Source organism: Physella acuta, unplaced genomic scaffold, assembly GCF_028476545.2.
Source record: "Physella acuta isolate Inbredline_101_S28 unplaced genomic scaffold, ASM2847654v3 ptg000366l, whole genome shotgun sequence".
NCBI lineage: Eukaryota > Metazoa > Mollusca > Gastropoda > Physidae > Physella > Physella acuta.
In genome coordinates this window covers 313,621-329,054 of record NW_026731885.1, presented here as the reverse complement: position 1 = coordinate 329,054, position 15,434 = coordinate 313,621, and the positions used below count along the sequence as shown (strand labels likewise).

At 38.3% G+C, this 15,434-nt stretch overlaps 1 long non-coding RNA gene across 1 annotated transcript in view; it reads right to left on the bottom strand.

Annotated features, from left to right (window-relative positions):
- Positions 1 to 837: 837 nt before the first annotated feature.
- Positions 838 to 15,434, bottom strand: part of LOC131941592 (uncharacterized) — a 56,166-nt gene continuing 41,569 nt past the window's right edge. The window contains exon 3 of the long non-coding RNA XR_009386660.1: positions 838 to 991. This is a non-coding gene — a long non-coding RNA (uncharacterized LOC131941592). The remainder of the gene's footprint in view (positions 992 to 15,434) is intronic.

Sequence of the window (15,434 nt, the reverse complement as noted above, 5' to 3'; positions counted from 1 at the left end):
ATCTCACCACTAACTGACACTACACCAAACTGACCACAAACTGACCACTAACTGACACTACACCAAACTGACCACTAACTGACACTACACCAATCTCACTACTAACTTACTGACACTACACCAACCTCACCACTAACTAACCACTACATTAATCTCACCACTAACTGACACTACACCAAACTGACCACAAACTGACCACTAACTGACACTACACCAAACTGACCACTAACTGACACTACACCAATCTCACTACTAACTTACTGACACTACACCAACCTCACCACTAACTAACCACTACATTAATCTCACCACTAACTGACACTACACCAAACTGACCACTAACTGTCACTACACCAACCTCACCACTAACTAACCACTACATTTATCTCACCACTAACTGACACTACACCAAACTGACCACTAACTGTCACTACACCAACCTCACCACTAACTAACCACTACATTTATCTCACCACTAACTGACACTACACCAACCTCACCACTAACTAACTGACACTACACCAATCTCACTACTAACTAACTGACACTACACCAACCTCACCACTAATTAACTGACACTACACCAATCTCACCACTAACTAACTGACACTACACCAATCTCACCACTAACTGACACTACACCAATCTCACCACTAACTGACACTACACCAAACTGACCACTAACTGACACTACACCAAACTGACCACTAACTGACACTACACCAATCTCACCACTAACTAACCACTACATTAATCTCACCACTAACTGACACTACACCAAACTGACCACTAACTGACCACTAACTGACCACTACACCAATCTCACCATTGCTAATGGTAAAGTCAAATTTTCCACAGGCTCCCTTGGACAATGCAGTCCATCTGCGCATGAGCAAAGGGGTACAACCGCTGTCACTTCCGCTCCGTCTCCTTCACCGGAAGTCGTGTAAATTGACGAGCAAATGCTGTGACCTGAAACGCACTGTTCGACCTAGACGAAAAAAAAAAAAAAAAAAAAAAAAAAAACTTCATTTATTTGAAAAGAAAAAACTTAAAACAGAATTTGAATATTTACAATGTAACAAGGATTTATTTTTAAGAATATGAAAAATGTTATTTGTAAAACTCAAGTTTCTTTTGATTTTTACCAAACATGATAAATTATGTTCCTAGATGAATGTGTTTTGACTCGATAGATGGGCTGCTGTACTAGTTTGACATGTCCATATTGGAGGTCAACAATGTAGGCTGATTTTTACTTGCTGCATTCTTAGCTTATACGTCATCAAAAAGGAAGTCATACTCGCCCTGCATACGTCCCAGAGTTCAACCTTTAAAGGTCCGTGCGGTGTGTGTTAAACCACAATTCTAAGAAATATCGTCATGCCCCCCCCCCTTGTTACCCCAGACCACCTGGTTTTAATTTATAGGCAATTCGTAATTTACACTGCGTTATAAACTGACACAAAAACACAATTTTTGAAAGCGAGCAGATCCTAGGTCAGTGTTGCTTAAGGCCAGAGGGCTATTTAAGGCTTAAGGGCGAGGTCACTTAGAGCAGGGTCACTTGAGGTCAGGGTCACTTGAGGTCAGGGTCACTTGAGGTCAGGATCACTTGCTCTATGTAGTTTAAAAACTAAAACTTTTTTTTGTCGCGGAGATTTCCTTTGTAATCGAAATGGATAAAATGTGTTCACTCTTTTATTTTAAAAAAAAATTATAAAAATTCGATACAGATCAATATTATTTCGACATATTATTTTGTTTTGTCTTGAGAAAGAAATTTTAAACTGCGTAGACTACGGCCATTTATATTTCTATGCTAATGCAGGATTCTTTTTCAACACCTGGTTGCTCACGTAAGATCTACGTACATTAAAGAACATTCTGTTTTCTTATACTGACTTTATCAAAACATGTGATTACTGCTTAATGAGGTTCGAGGAAAATTTCATTTTCACTAAGCTAGTTCCCTGCATGCAACAACGCTTCGCTCAGGATTAAAAGAAATTCCTACGGCGGCGCTATTTTATTTAGCGGAATGATACGCTTTAAAAACTGGCAGGCTATGATAACCAGCTACAAGCCAATCCACGCGCAGATTACTGCGCGACAAAAACCAGATCGTCTGCTGGTCGGTAGCGGCTAATTTTGTCATTCAATGATTAACTGGGCCTATCAGCCAAAACAGACCTTCAAGCAAGCTGATTAAAACAAATTAGAAGTCTAAATATCAGCCAAAACAGACCTTCAAGGTAGCTGATTAAAGCAAGTTAGAAGTCTAAATATCAGCAAAAACAGACCTTCAAGCCAGCTGATTAACAAAGTAGAAGTTTAATTTTTTTACGCTGGATACGGAAGAACAAAAAAAAAACGCAGCTTTGAAAAAAAAACAACAGAAAACTGGAGTGATCGCCCTTAATGAAACCGAAACCTGTGATGGATATAGTTTTTTTTTTTTTCCTGTTTAATTTAGCTGAGATAAAAACATCCGCCTTATATAAATAGCAAAACGGTGTGCGTTAGATTGGCTAAATACGTCTTGCATACCCACATACCTCTGAAATGGCGAAAAATAGTTAAATCTAAACCAGATCATAAAAGTAAAAAATTCATAAAAAAACGTTTTAATAACAAGCTTTTATGTAATAGTGCACTAAAAAGTAGAAAATAAATTATAGACTACTATTTAAATAACTAGAAAGAAAAGCGTGGGTCACTTTAGTATCTATTGGATACCTTTACTAATGTTAAGGAAGACACCCACGCTTTTCTTTCTAGTTATTTAAATAGTAGTCTATAATTTATTTTCTACTTTTTAGTGCACTATTACATAAAAGCTTGTTATTAAAACGTTTTTTTTTATGAATTTTTTTTCAGTACTTTACATGTTTTATTTACAATAGAGTTATATGACTAAAAACCATTGCGCGCCTACTGAACGTGATGTCGCAGCCATTGAACGTGATGGCGCAGCTATTGAACGTGATGACGCGTGTGGTGTGGTTGGATAGACATGCCTATTAATTCGGTCCAAATTTTAATTAATTCATAAAAAATTAATTAGGCATCCAATTAAGTCAAATTTAATTTCAGATTGCATTGTCTTCATGTCTTGACCCACGTGCCAAGTGTGAATCGTATCGATCAAGTAGAAGTTTCCCAATTTTCATTCCGGCGTTTCGGTCTAGACAGACAGACAGACAGACTGTCGAGGAAGTGAGTTAAATAAAAGCTTGTAAAAAAAATTCATAAAAAACGTTTTAATAACAAGCTTTTATGTAATAATGCACTAAAAAGTAGAAAATAAATTAGAGACTACTATTTAAATTACTATAAAGAAAAGCGTGGGTCACTTTAGTACCGATTGGATACCTTTACTAATATTTGAGAAGAGACCCACGCTTTTCTTTATAGTAATTTAAATAGTAGTCTCTAATTTATTTTCTACTTTTTAGTGCATTATTACATAAAAGCTTGTTATTAAAACGTTTTTTATGAATTTTTTTTCAGTACTTTACATGTTTTATTTACAATAGAGTTACATGACTAAAAACCATTGCGCGCCTACTGAACGTGATGGCGCAGCTATTGAACGTAACGTGATGGCGCAGCTATTGAACGTGATGACGCGTGTGGTGTGGTTGGCTAGACATGCCTACTAATTCGGTCCAAATTTTAATTAATTCATAAAAAATTAATTAGGTATCCAATTAAGTCAAATTTAATTTCAGATTGCATTGTCTTCATGTCTTGACCCACGTGCCAAGTGTGAATCGTATCGGTCAAGTAGAAGTTTCCGAATTTTCACTCCTGCGTTTCGGTCTAGTCTAGACTGACGACTGACGACTGACGAGGAAGTGAGTTAAATAAAAGCTTGTAAAAACCTAGATCAACGCTGACTTTAATATGTAACCCCCTCGTCTTTTGAACGTGTAATCTGACGGATGCCGATGACGTAATTTTCTCAGTTAGAACATGGTTGGGCCCCATCGGTAGAATATTTAAACAGAGGTCCCGCTTGTGTGCTCAATAAAAAAATATGTGTCCTTTAGATGCCCATCAATGTGCCAAAAAAAAAGAAAAAGACGGAATAGTACTCATGTCAAATATATAAACCGAGGTTTTGAAATCTCATAATTAAAGACATATAAAGAGAGATTGTGTGGTCTGTTTAATGTCATGTCGTCTTTGCTAAGGTGAATCAGCTACCTATTAGGACTGACTGGGTGGAGCTGGGACGTCATACATTCTCAAGTCCGGGTGTATATATATATATATATATATATATATATATATATATATATATATATATATATATATATATATATATATATATATATATATATATACATAAGTAGGTGTGTATGTATGTTTGTTGTATGGACACCAAATCCAGAACCCACTTCTGTAGTTGTTGTTGCCCCCGCCCCCCCCCCCCCCTCTGTAGATAGACTGAAACTAGCTAGACAGATTTCAATTACAAATGTCCCTTGCTCTATGATTGACATTATAATAACCAACCCACCAATATACCAGAGTCTGCTGTTCTCTTCTAAATTGTTTGGGTCACGATTTGGTCCCAATGTAATTAATTTTTATTGCGTCATTTAAAAAAAATCAGTATTGTCGAAACTTTTTCGGAAATTCCACAAGAGCTATTAATAACTTGGGTGAGACGGAAGACTAGACTGAAGTGCAAACATCTCAATAACTTGTTGCTTATTAAATTATTTGGAGGCTTTTAATTCTTAATGTGAAATATTGATTTAACGTTTCAATTTATAATTACAACGTTCCAATATTTTAACTGGTGTTAACTTGGTCTGTAGTTCAGTTAATTGAAAGTCTGACAGGCGCGTATGATAAGCATGATATTATATGGACTTACAATAAAAATATTACATACAACACGCTCACTGGGAAGTAAACCAGAGAACAGGGAAGTCGGGTGGGTTTTTTTAAATAGGTCTATCACAAGCCTGAGTGGCCTAGCGGTAGAGCGATGATTTTCCCAGGACTCAATTAGGAGAATAGTGCTGGCCACATGATCCCTTCATATGCCATGATCACAGAAACAGGGGATCTCTACTTCATCTTCACCATGGACCGCCATGTTTAAAAGGGTTACTGTACTACTGATCGCATTGAAAGCAAATTTTTTTAGTCAAGAGCGTTGTCGTCTAGAGCGAACTGAATGAAGAATATGGTACATTTTTTTTAAACAACTTAATTCTATTATTTCTAAAACATTCCTAGTTATTAAAAAATATAGAAGTCGTATAAAAATTATAAATGTGATACATTTTTAAATGTACTCAAGAAATTAAAAAATGTCCTTTCTTAATATACAATTCTATTAAAACAGACAATTCGGTCAAGAGGTGTGATATTATTTCTTTAGCTTTCAAATATCTTTTCACTTTTTAGTTTATTCATTAGTTTCTTTCCAAAAGTTTTGTTCTTAATTTGTTTTTCTAAATCAAATTTCGGATGTCCTTTTAAACGTCTGTAAATAAGATATGCATTTTAAACTGTTGATTATATCAGGGAGCATTGAGAATCTCATCAGGATTGATTAAAAATATTAAAATTGTGTTGAGAAATGTGGCGTTATGTTCTATTCAAAACTCTTTGGGGTTGTCGTAAATGTGGGGATGTTATGATGATGTACTGGAATATTTGTATTTTAAAATGTATGTATAGGTTTCCCAGGAATGCACTGTTTTAGCTCATTTTTTAAAAACATTTATTTCGAGATTTATAGTCTACATTTTTTTTTCTAAACGCACCTCGGCATTATGCTAAAAACATTTGTGCTCATATTTTCGTATAGTGATCACGAAAAACTCCATTCCACGAAATGTTTAATTAAAAATGTATTAAAAAAACAACTTATATATATATATATATATATATATATATATATATATATATATATATATATTCTTATCCAAAGAGATTACTTAAGATTCATCCTATTTCTTTACATATATTTTCTCTTTACAGCCATTATAAATCCTTTTTAACACCCCAACTAACACCCCAAACTTTCAATGACCAAGCCCTATACATATCCCTATTCCCCACACAGGAATAAGAATGACCAACCGATTATGACCAACAGTAACAACCTAACCCAGTTTGCGAACAGCTGTTCATTGAGACACACCAGAAAGTAAACAAACATTCATCCTATTGAACACTCCCATCTCAGTGGTGAGAACAGCTTCTTTATTCAGACAAAATAAAATGCCCAGTAATAATTGGACAAATTAAATTATTTAAGGCCAAAATTAACGAATACAATGAGTTAGAATTAATATTTAAAGCCTAATTAGATAATTAATGAACAAACAATGAAATAAGGACGATGAAACAATCGTCACTGTTTGAATGACGTGGTTAATGAGAGTGGTGGGCTGCACTAAGGTGACCACACGGGCCACATAGACCACATCCACAGGACCATATGGATCACATCCACAGGACCACACGAACCACATCGACACGAGCACTTGGACCACCACGAACACATCGACTATACCACATAGAACTGATAGACAAGTCTACATGGACCACTTAACAAGACCACATAGACCACATCAACAAGACCAAACAGACCACATCGACTAGACCAAACAGACCACATCAACTAGACCAAACAGACCACATCGACTAGACCAAACAGACCACATCGACTAGACCAAACAGACCACATCGACTAGACCAAACAGACCACATCGACTAGACCAAACAGACCACATCGACTAGACCAAACAGACCACATCGACTAGACCAAACAGACCACATCGACTAGACCAAACAGACCACATCGACTAGACCAAACAGACCACATCGACTAGACCAAACAGACCACATCGACTAGACCAAACAGACCACATCAACTAGACCACACAGACCACATCAACTAGACCAAACAGACCACATCGACTAGACCAAACAGACCACATCGACTAGACCAAACAGACCACATCGACTAGACCAAACAGACCACATCGACTAGACCAAACAGACCACATCGACTAGACCAAACAGACCACATCAACTAGACCACACAGACCACATCGACTAGACCAAACAGACCACATCAACTAGACCACTTTAACTTAAGCTGTGTGAGCTTAACCCCACTAAGCTTGAACAAATTTAACATCAGCTGTCAAAACTACATTAGCCTGTAGTATATGATAGCTAGTCTTACACTCAAATATTAATTATTCCAGAGCTAAAGTGTGTCAATTCGTCGCACTAGACAATAGACACTGCGCCATTTAAAATCCAATTTTACTACCAGGCTATGTAAGTCAAACAGATACAACAAGATATAATTACACATTACATTACATATTCACTTACAGGTAGGGCTAGAGTCTGTCACTAAAGCAGATTAAATCTACCATATTGTAGTATCTAGAGTAACTAATGTTTGAAATCTATCTTATTGTAATAGATAGAGTTACTATTTGAATATTTGCAATGTAACAGGAATTTATTTTTAAGAATATGAAAAATGTTATTTAAAAACTCAAGTTTCTTTTGATTTTTACCAAACGTGATACATTATTTTACTAGGTGAATGGGTTTAGACTCGATAGATGGGATGATATACAAGTTTGACGTGTCCATACAGGAGGTCAACATTGTGGGCTGATTTATACTTGCTGCATTATGGAAGAGTATGTCACAAAAGCCGATTAAATCTACCATATTGTAGTATCTAGAGTAACTAATGTTTCAAATCTACCTTATTGTAATAGATAGAGTTACTAAAATTTCAGATCTACCTTAGAGTTACTAAGCATTCTGGAGAATTGTTTACTTTCCAAATCTGTGTGTAGCCAGACTACAAGAAGGTACACTTGTAATGTAATTCTCTAGACTGCCGACTTAGTTAGATTAGAATGTACTAGTAACGTAATTTGTTGTGTTAGACTTACTGGATGTTAGAGCTGGTCTTTTCTTTTTCTTCTAGCTTTTTCGTTTCTAAATGACGGCCATTATTTTACTCTTACTTATGAAATTTAAAAAAAAATTGTTTGGTTATTTCCCCTGAAAAATCTAGAACCAAACGAAGAAATGGGTTATCAAAAGTTCCAGCTCTGGGATTTAAATTTCATCCCTGCTAAAGAAATGAGTTTTTAAAAAAATGTGTGTTCGTGTGACCATAGCTTTTTCGTGACTTTCTTTTCTAGGTGTGGATTACATTAATTCACAATCCACCCATGCATCGACCCACAATCCAATGTCTTCCAGAACTACCGCCATCCACCCTCTCACTGGGTCGGTGAAATCGTACAGAATAAGTACCCAAATAGAATAATCTATCCTCAGATAGAATTTCTCCAGCTTGTTAGAGCCCAGCGGAGATTTTAGTCGCAGTATAACGAGGGAGGTGTAAATTAATACCTTGGATCTAAATCCTGACCAAAATATAATTTTATTGATTATTTCCCTTGGTACGGGAGATAACTCCTCTTTTTTAATTTTTTAGATTTGTCTCTTTTTTTTTTTAAAGAAAAAAAAAACACTTCTAATTATTGATATAGAGGAGAGATAACGACACCATACAGACCTAATTAAGGAGGAGTTTTTACCCTTCTAATTAACGCATTTAGATTAGTATCACTGTCGGGAGGTTAAAGGGTAAATGTAATGGCCGGTATTGAATAAATCAAGACGTCTGCGATTAGAATCGCCAAATCCAAATAGCGACATGCATTTTGTTTTCTCACAGAAGTCATTCATTATCAAACGTCATTAATTATCAGGCGCCATTAGCGGGCAGTTGTGATTAAGTGTCTTGAGACATTTGATATATCTATACTTCAAGTAGCTAACTGTATTCTTGGTTGTTGAAAGGTTGATGGGTCTAAACTAATGGTAATCTTCTTTGGTTTAAGAAGACCGGGATTCACTGATACATGCGTAACAGACGCAGAGGTGTGTTGTTGGGGTGGGGGTGGGGGTGGGGAGGGGTATAGGAGTAAAAAGGAATGCTGATTTCAGGCCTAGGGTAGTTAATGAAACGACAAACCAAGAATTTGCCCTATGCTGTCTTTTGTGTATAGCCAGACAAAGCTTAGATCAACATTAGTTAGGGAAGGGCAGCATTACATCATGAACTGTGGGATAGGGCAACGTTAATTCATGAACTGTGGGATAGGGCAACGTTACATCATGAACTGTGGGATAGGGCAACGTTACTTCATGAACTGGGGGATAGGGCAACGTTAATTCATGAACTGTGGGATAGGGCAACGTTACTTCATGAACTGGGGGATAGGGCAACGTTACTTCATGAACTGGGGGATAGGGCAGCTTTACATCATGAACTGGGGGATAGGGCAACGTTACATCATGAACTGGGGGATAGGGCAACGTTACATCATGAACTTGGGGATAGGGCAACGTTACATCATGAACTGGGGGATAGGGCAACGTTACTTCATGAACTGGGGGATAGGGCAACGTTACATCATGAACTGTGGGATAGGGCAACGTTACATCATGAACTGGGGGATAGGGCAACGTTACATCATGAACTGGGGGATATGGCAACGTTACTTCATGAACTGGGGGATGGGGCAACGTTACTTCATGAACTGGGGGATAGGGCAACGTTACTTCATGAACTGGGGGATAGGGCAACGTTACTTCATGAACTGGGGGATAGGGCAATGTTACTTCATGAACTGGGGGATAGGGCAACGTTACATCATGAACTGGGGGGGGGGTAGGGCAACGTTACTTCATGAACTGGGGGATAGGGCAACGTTACATCATGAACTGTGGGATAGGGCAACGTTACATCATGAACTGGGGGATAGGGCAACGTTACTTCATGAACTGGGGGATAGGGCAACGTTATACCATAAACTGGGGGATAGGTGGACCTTACTTCCTGTTCTACAGCATAGGTCAACGTTATACCAAAAACGTAATAGCAGATTGCTCCTGGAGGTTGCATGTCCTAATCCCTTGAGGAACCATAATTTGTGGAACCGTGGAACTAATTCCCCCCCCCCCCCCCCCCACTCCTTCCCGTTTTTTTTTTAAATCACTAATCATACAGGTTTTTTGATGATTAAAACATCACTGCTAGTAGTTCATCCCTGACAATTTCGCGGTAAAAATGTGTCAGTTAATGTGGACATTTTTATATTTCTTATTACGAATGAAATCCCCGCACTTTACGTTTTTTCCCCCTTCATTAATTGCAATTTTTTAATTGATAAAAGTTCCATGCCGCATTTATCACCTCGTCACGCCCTCCTGGACAAGTCGTGTGGGAGTTGGGAGGGGGAAATCACCCATCTGATGGGGGGGGGGGGGGGGGGGGGGGGGTGAGAGGGAGAAGACACCCATCTGATGTGTGGGAGGTGGGAGGGGCTGATGTGGGGAGGTAGAAAAGATAAAGCCGTGATTTCTCTTTAAAAAAAAAAAAACAATGACGCAATTATGGGCAGAAACAGGTTCAGGATTTTGTTTTTTTAAAACGTGGACGCCTTTTGGAGAACAAACGAAACAAAAAACTTCGGGTGTCGAGTTTTCGTGAAAGATGTGCGGTTGGACTTTAGGAAAGGGGGGGGGGGGGCAGTTAATTAAGAGTTGTGTGTGTAGATGTGTGTATTTGTTTGTGGTTGTGTGTGTGTGTAGATGACGTAGGTGTGTGTACGCGTGTGTGTGTGGTTGTGTATATAGATTTGTGGGTATGTGCTTGTGGCTTTGTGTGTATTTATGCTTCGGTGTGTGTGTATGTGTTTGTGGCTGTGTGGGTGTAGATGTCGTAGTTGTGTGTGTGTGTGTACGTGTGTTTGACAAGGTTTGACCAACTTTTGTTTATAACATTAGTATCGGGAAACCAAAGCTCCAACGGTAACGAGGTCCAAGAACAATCCTCAACAACAATGGAGACTGTCCATACTTTTCTTATGTATCATAACCTTTAAGACGAATAAACCTGAAGTTTTAAAACGTTGATTGTAGCCTTTTGGATAATCACCAAACTCTATGATTTTATAATGTGTTGAGAGGTCTTAAGGAAATGTTTAAAACATGTCCAGGAACTATTCGTCAAATCCCGCATTCCCTAGCCGTGCTGTCTCGCTCAAACTCTGGAACAAAAGATGTCAAATTTCCCACAATTTTTACTCACCGCCTATCACTGATGCAAATACGACAAAAAGTGAATGCGATTGTTGTGACGTTTCTCCGCGGGTTCATTGATCACGTGTGTGTGATACATCCCGTCCCCGGGGATTATACCGCCCCCCTACACCCCACCCACCCACGCCATTAAGCTGTGAACGTGCATATCATTAGAGTGAGTTTTTTGTAAGATGACATCGGGTATACGCGTGCTATGTAAATTATTGCATGTAAATTTTGAAATATAATTTAGAATAAATAGTTTGACTGTAGAGAGGTTAGAGGAGAGGGTGGGGGGGGGGGGGGGGCACTGAACTTAAGTGTGAGTAATGTTATTGCTGCTGAGAAATATTGGTTGTCTCCAACTTTGTTTTTTCTTTTGTATTTGTGGAGACGTTCTGTTGTTCATCGATAAAGGGTAAAGGTCGTCCCTTTTCTACGCTTGAGTGTCGTCACCAATACTTTTTTTTTTTATTTCTGTGTGTAGAGTTGCTTGGTCTTCCGATATTTGTTTCGTGTTATTCTCGCTCCGTCTAACTTTTATAGTGAAGAGTTCTTTCCCTTTATATTATCGTCCATGTTCAGTGGATGTTTAGTTATTTCTCCACATGCTTTCTCTCTCTCTCCCCCCCCCCCCCCCCCCCAACCAGTTTACCTCGATATTAAGAGAAGTATGGGAATTTCTAGTTTGACGGGGGTATAGCACTACACATATCCGCTCGCACATACACACACACTCATACACATATCTACACATGCATGCACACATACACATACACACACGAACATACATACACTGGCACACATATAAGCACACGCACGAGTACACACAGGTATACACACATATACATAGAGGCACGCACAAATACATGTATATTATATACAAACATACTCAACACACAAATCTACATACACACACATTTGGTCTAAAAGGGAACTATCTTTAATTATGCAATGATAAAAAAAAATCAACGCAACAGAAATTTCAAGATTTGGACGCAATTTTTAATGAGCAAGATGGCGACCGTCAAGGTCACGTGGGGCTTTTTTCGTCTCTTGAAAACAATTTAAAAAGTTGACACACTCGAACACGGTAAAACAAATAATCTTTGACTTGCAGGATTTCTGTCGAATCATGTTCAGCGAACCGTAACTTTTAATTAAGACATTTGGGGGGGGGGGGGGGGTCGTTCTTATATGTCAACACACTCCTAGCGGGAAGGGGGGGGGGTCGTAATTTTGTAATGAGGGGGTTGGGTTTCAGACAATATGACTTCATACATTTGTATTAAAAAAATAATGTTAGAAATTGAATTTTAAATGTTATTTTTGAGACAATTTTTGACAATGTGTTACAGTGGGTTGGAGAGGGGTGTATAGAATTCGTTCAATAAAGCGTTACGTCATTTATGGATGACCCCCCCCCCCCACCCTTCTTTTAACAGAATATTTCTTTTTACGGAAGATTGTACCGCCTAAATGGTACACAAACAACACCATGATTCACATAATGCGACATTCCTAGAGTGCTATTTGCTTGAGGTATGCAATAGTGCGATATTCACGAATCTGTTGACAATCGTATATCATCGACAGCGCGAGGGTTGTTATTAAATTTGTTGCTGCTTATAACAACAGCGACACAATTTAATTATGGGTAGACACGCGCTATTATGCAAATCATTACAGATGTGTTTTTAGCACAAACAAATACGTGAAAAAAATCAACACTTGAGGTGGTCAGATGAAAATATATAACATTCGATAGTCTAATTAGTGGAGAGTTAATTATGTAATAGTGGTCAGTGTTGCATTTTCTTGAGGAAACAAAAAAAAAAGGGGGGGGGGGATAAAAAGTAACGGCCATGAGGCACATTTTTTGGATAGAGGTGAAGGTCGTGCTCCTAATTTCGACCAGGTTTCTATTCCAGCCGTCCACCTAGCATGCCGGAAAAAACGCCGCCGGAAAATTGTGCCCGACCGGTCGACTGAAGAAATGATTTCACGCGCCATTAGGTAGCCATCTTGAATGCAGTCTCGCCATCTTGAATACTGAGACTGGAGGCTTCCATGTTCATGTGCACTGAAGCGGAACGGTGGAAGAAAAGGGCGTCACTGTGATATCAGGAGTGGGCGTGTCAAACATGTAAGGAACCAAAGACATAACAAAACAAGTCTTAGAAAAAGTCTTAGAAAAAAAAACAGCGGACGATTCTTTGTTTGCCCGGGATTAATTGAGTTGGCTGAATCGATGGAGCGATATTTTAAATTAAAATAACAGGCTGAGATACATGTTGATATCTATGTATCTATATATATATCTATATATATATAATTCTCTTCTTGGAGACGTTAGAAAACAAGCTGTAAGCGCAGTCCCCTCTCTTCCTCTCTAGGCATATCGCAACCACCCCCACCCCAACACGGTCTGGTGAGCTGTGGTTCACGCTAAATATTTACAATCGTAGAGATGGGTTTAGTGACGGCTATTAGGGGCAGATAATTTAGTTTGAAACTATTTTAAACTTAGGGGAGGTAACTAAGAGGAGGCTGCTTTCGAATTACTGAAAAGTAGAAAATAATACAACTAAATAGCGGCGTTTGATACGCAGCGGGTCAGCTCGTATTATATAATTCTCTTCATGGAGACCATAGAAAACACCACGCAGCTTAGCCACCACCCTCATCCCCACCTGTCAGGTGAACTGTGGTTCACCCCGAATGTATACAATGGTAGAGCCGGTTCGATAGGTGACGGCTATTAGGGGCAGATAATTTAGTTTTCAAACGATTTGAAACTAAGGGGAGATAATAAGTTCTGCTTGTTATATTCATTGTCGTCTGTAAACGGCTACTTTCACTGGGCGGGATGGGGTGGGGTGGGGGGTGTAACGATTGTTCTAGTCTGGTGAGGGTTGCTGGAATGGTGGTGTGGCAATAGTGGTTGTGATGGTTGTGTGGTGATGGTGGTTGTGATGGTTGTGTGATGATGGTGGGGTGGGGTAGTGTCGAATTCACACATTTTGAATTGTTGATAAGTAGAAAATATAACAACTAGATAGTGGCCTATGCTACGTCGCGGTTCAGCTCGTATATTTAAAAAAAAAAGTGCCATTTTAGCTGTACAAGAGATAGTGGAGTAAAAAATAAGGGAGAGTAGAATGTTTGTGGGACGTCACCGATTCCACTCACATCTGATCACGTTAGGGGTTCTGGTCACAATCTCCCTTTTCATACCGAAGTAACAAAACAGGTGAACTCTACTTCACCTGCCACTAGAGCCGTCAGATTCGTGTGGCTATTTTACGTCTTTTTAGAACGAAAAAAAAAAATACCCTGATTTTCGGACCTTATATTAGAACTCGTGACCTACAATATAACAATCAAACACAGTACCGCTGTCGTAGGCACGACTGAGCATGGAGGCAATTTATTTGACCTGTCTGTGATTGACCATCTAAACGTTAACTGCTATTTTAGTTCATACTTTTAAAATTTCAAAACAATTATAAAAGTTCTAGGCAAAAACTCAACGTAGCTCCAGAAGGCATAATATTTTAGCAGTCTATAATCGACCGTTGTAACTTCAACTAGTTCTTCACTTCAGTAATTTAAATAACTAAACAATTATAAAAGTTCTAGGCGAAAATCTCATCATTGTTCCATAGCATTGGGATCTATCTAAACCTGCTTTAATCCGTTATAAAATCCACTCAATACAACACAAATACTTTAAAAACTAATAACAGAAAAAAACCCAAGGGTTACAAGTCTTTGTTTACTCTCGCGGTAAAAAACGCCAAGTTCTTATACAGTACCATTGTTTTCGTATAAATCCAGCAAGGGTTTTCTCATTCCGTAAAGTGCTCTTTAACAAAGTATTTAGTATCGTGAATATAATCCCTGTAGGGGAGCTTTAGGGAAACATACATGAATGGTGCTCAAAATTCCGTTTCTGTAAAGTTTATTAACAAACGTTGTTTTAGAATCGATCTGAAAATACCCTCCTCCCCCTAAAAAAAACCCACTGATTTCTCTATATTGATCCAATTGTGTTGGTTTAAGACCCTATCTTTTGGACTTCCAGACAATGCATTTGTTGTTTTTTTTTTTGTTTTTTTTTTATCGATACAAAAAGTAGCGCTGGAACATTTAAATGAGAAAAGATTCGAAGAATACTTAAAACAGCGCTCAGTTAGAAGAGTTGTGTTTTTAAGTGCGATTTCTATTGATTATCGAGACATAAATCGATGGAGATTTCT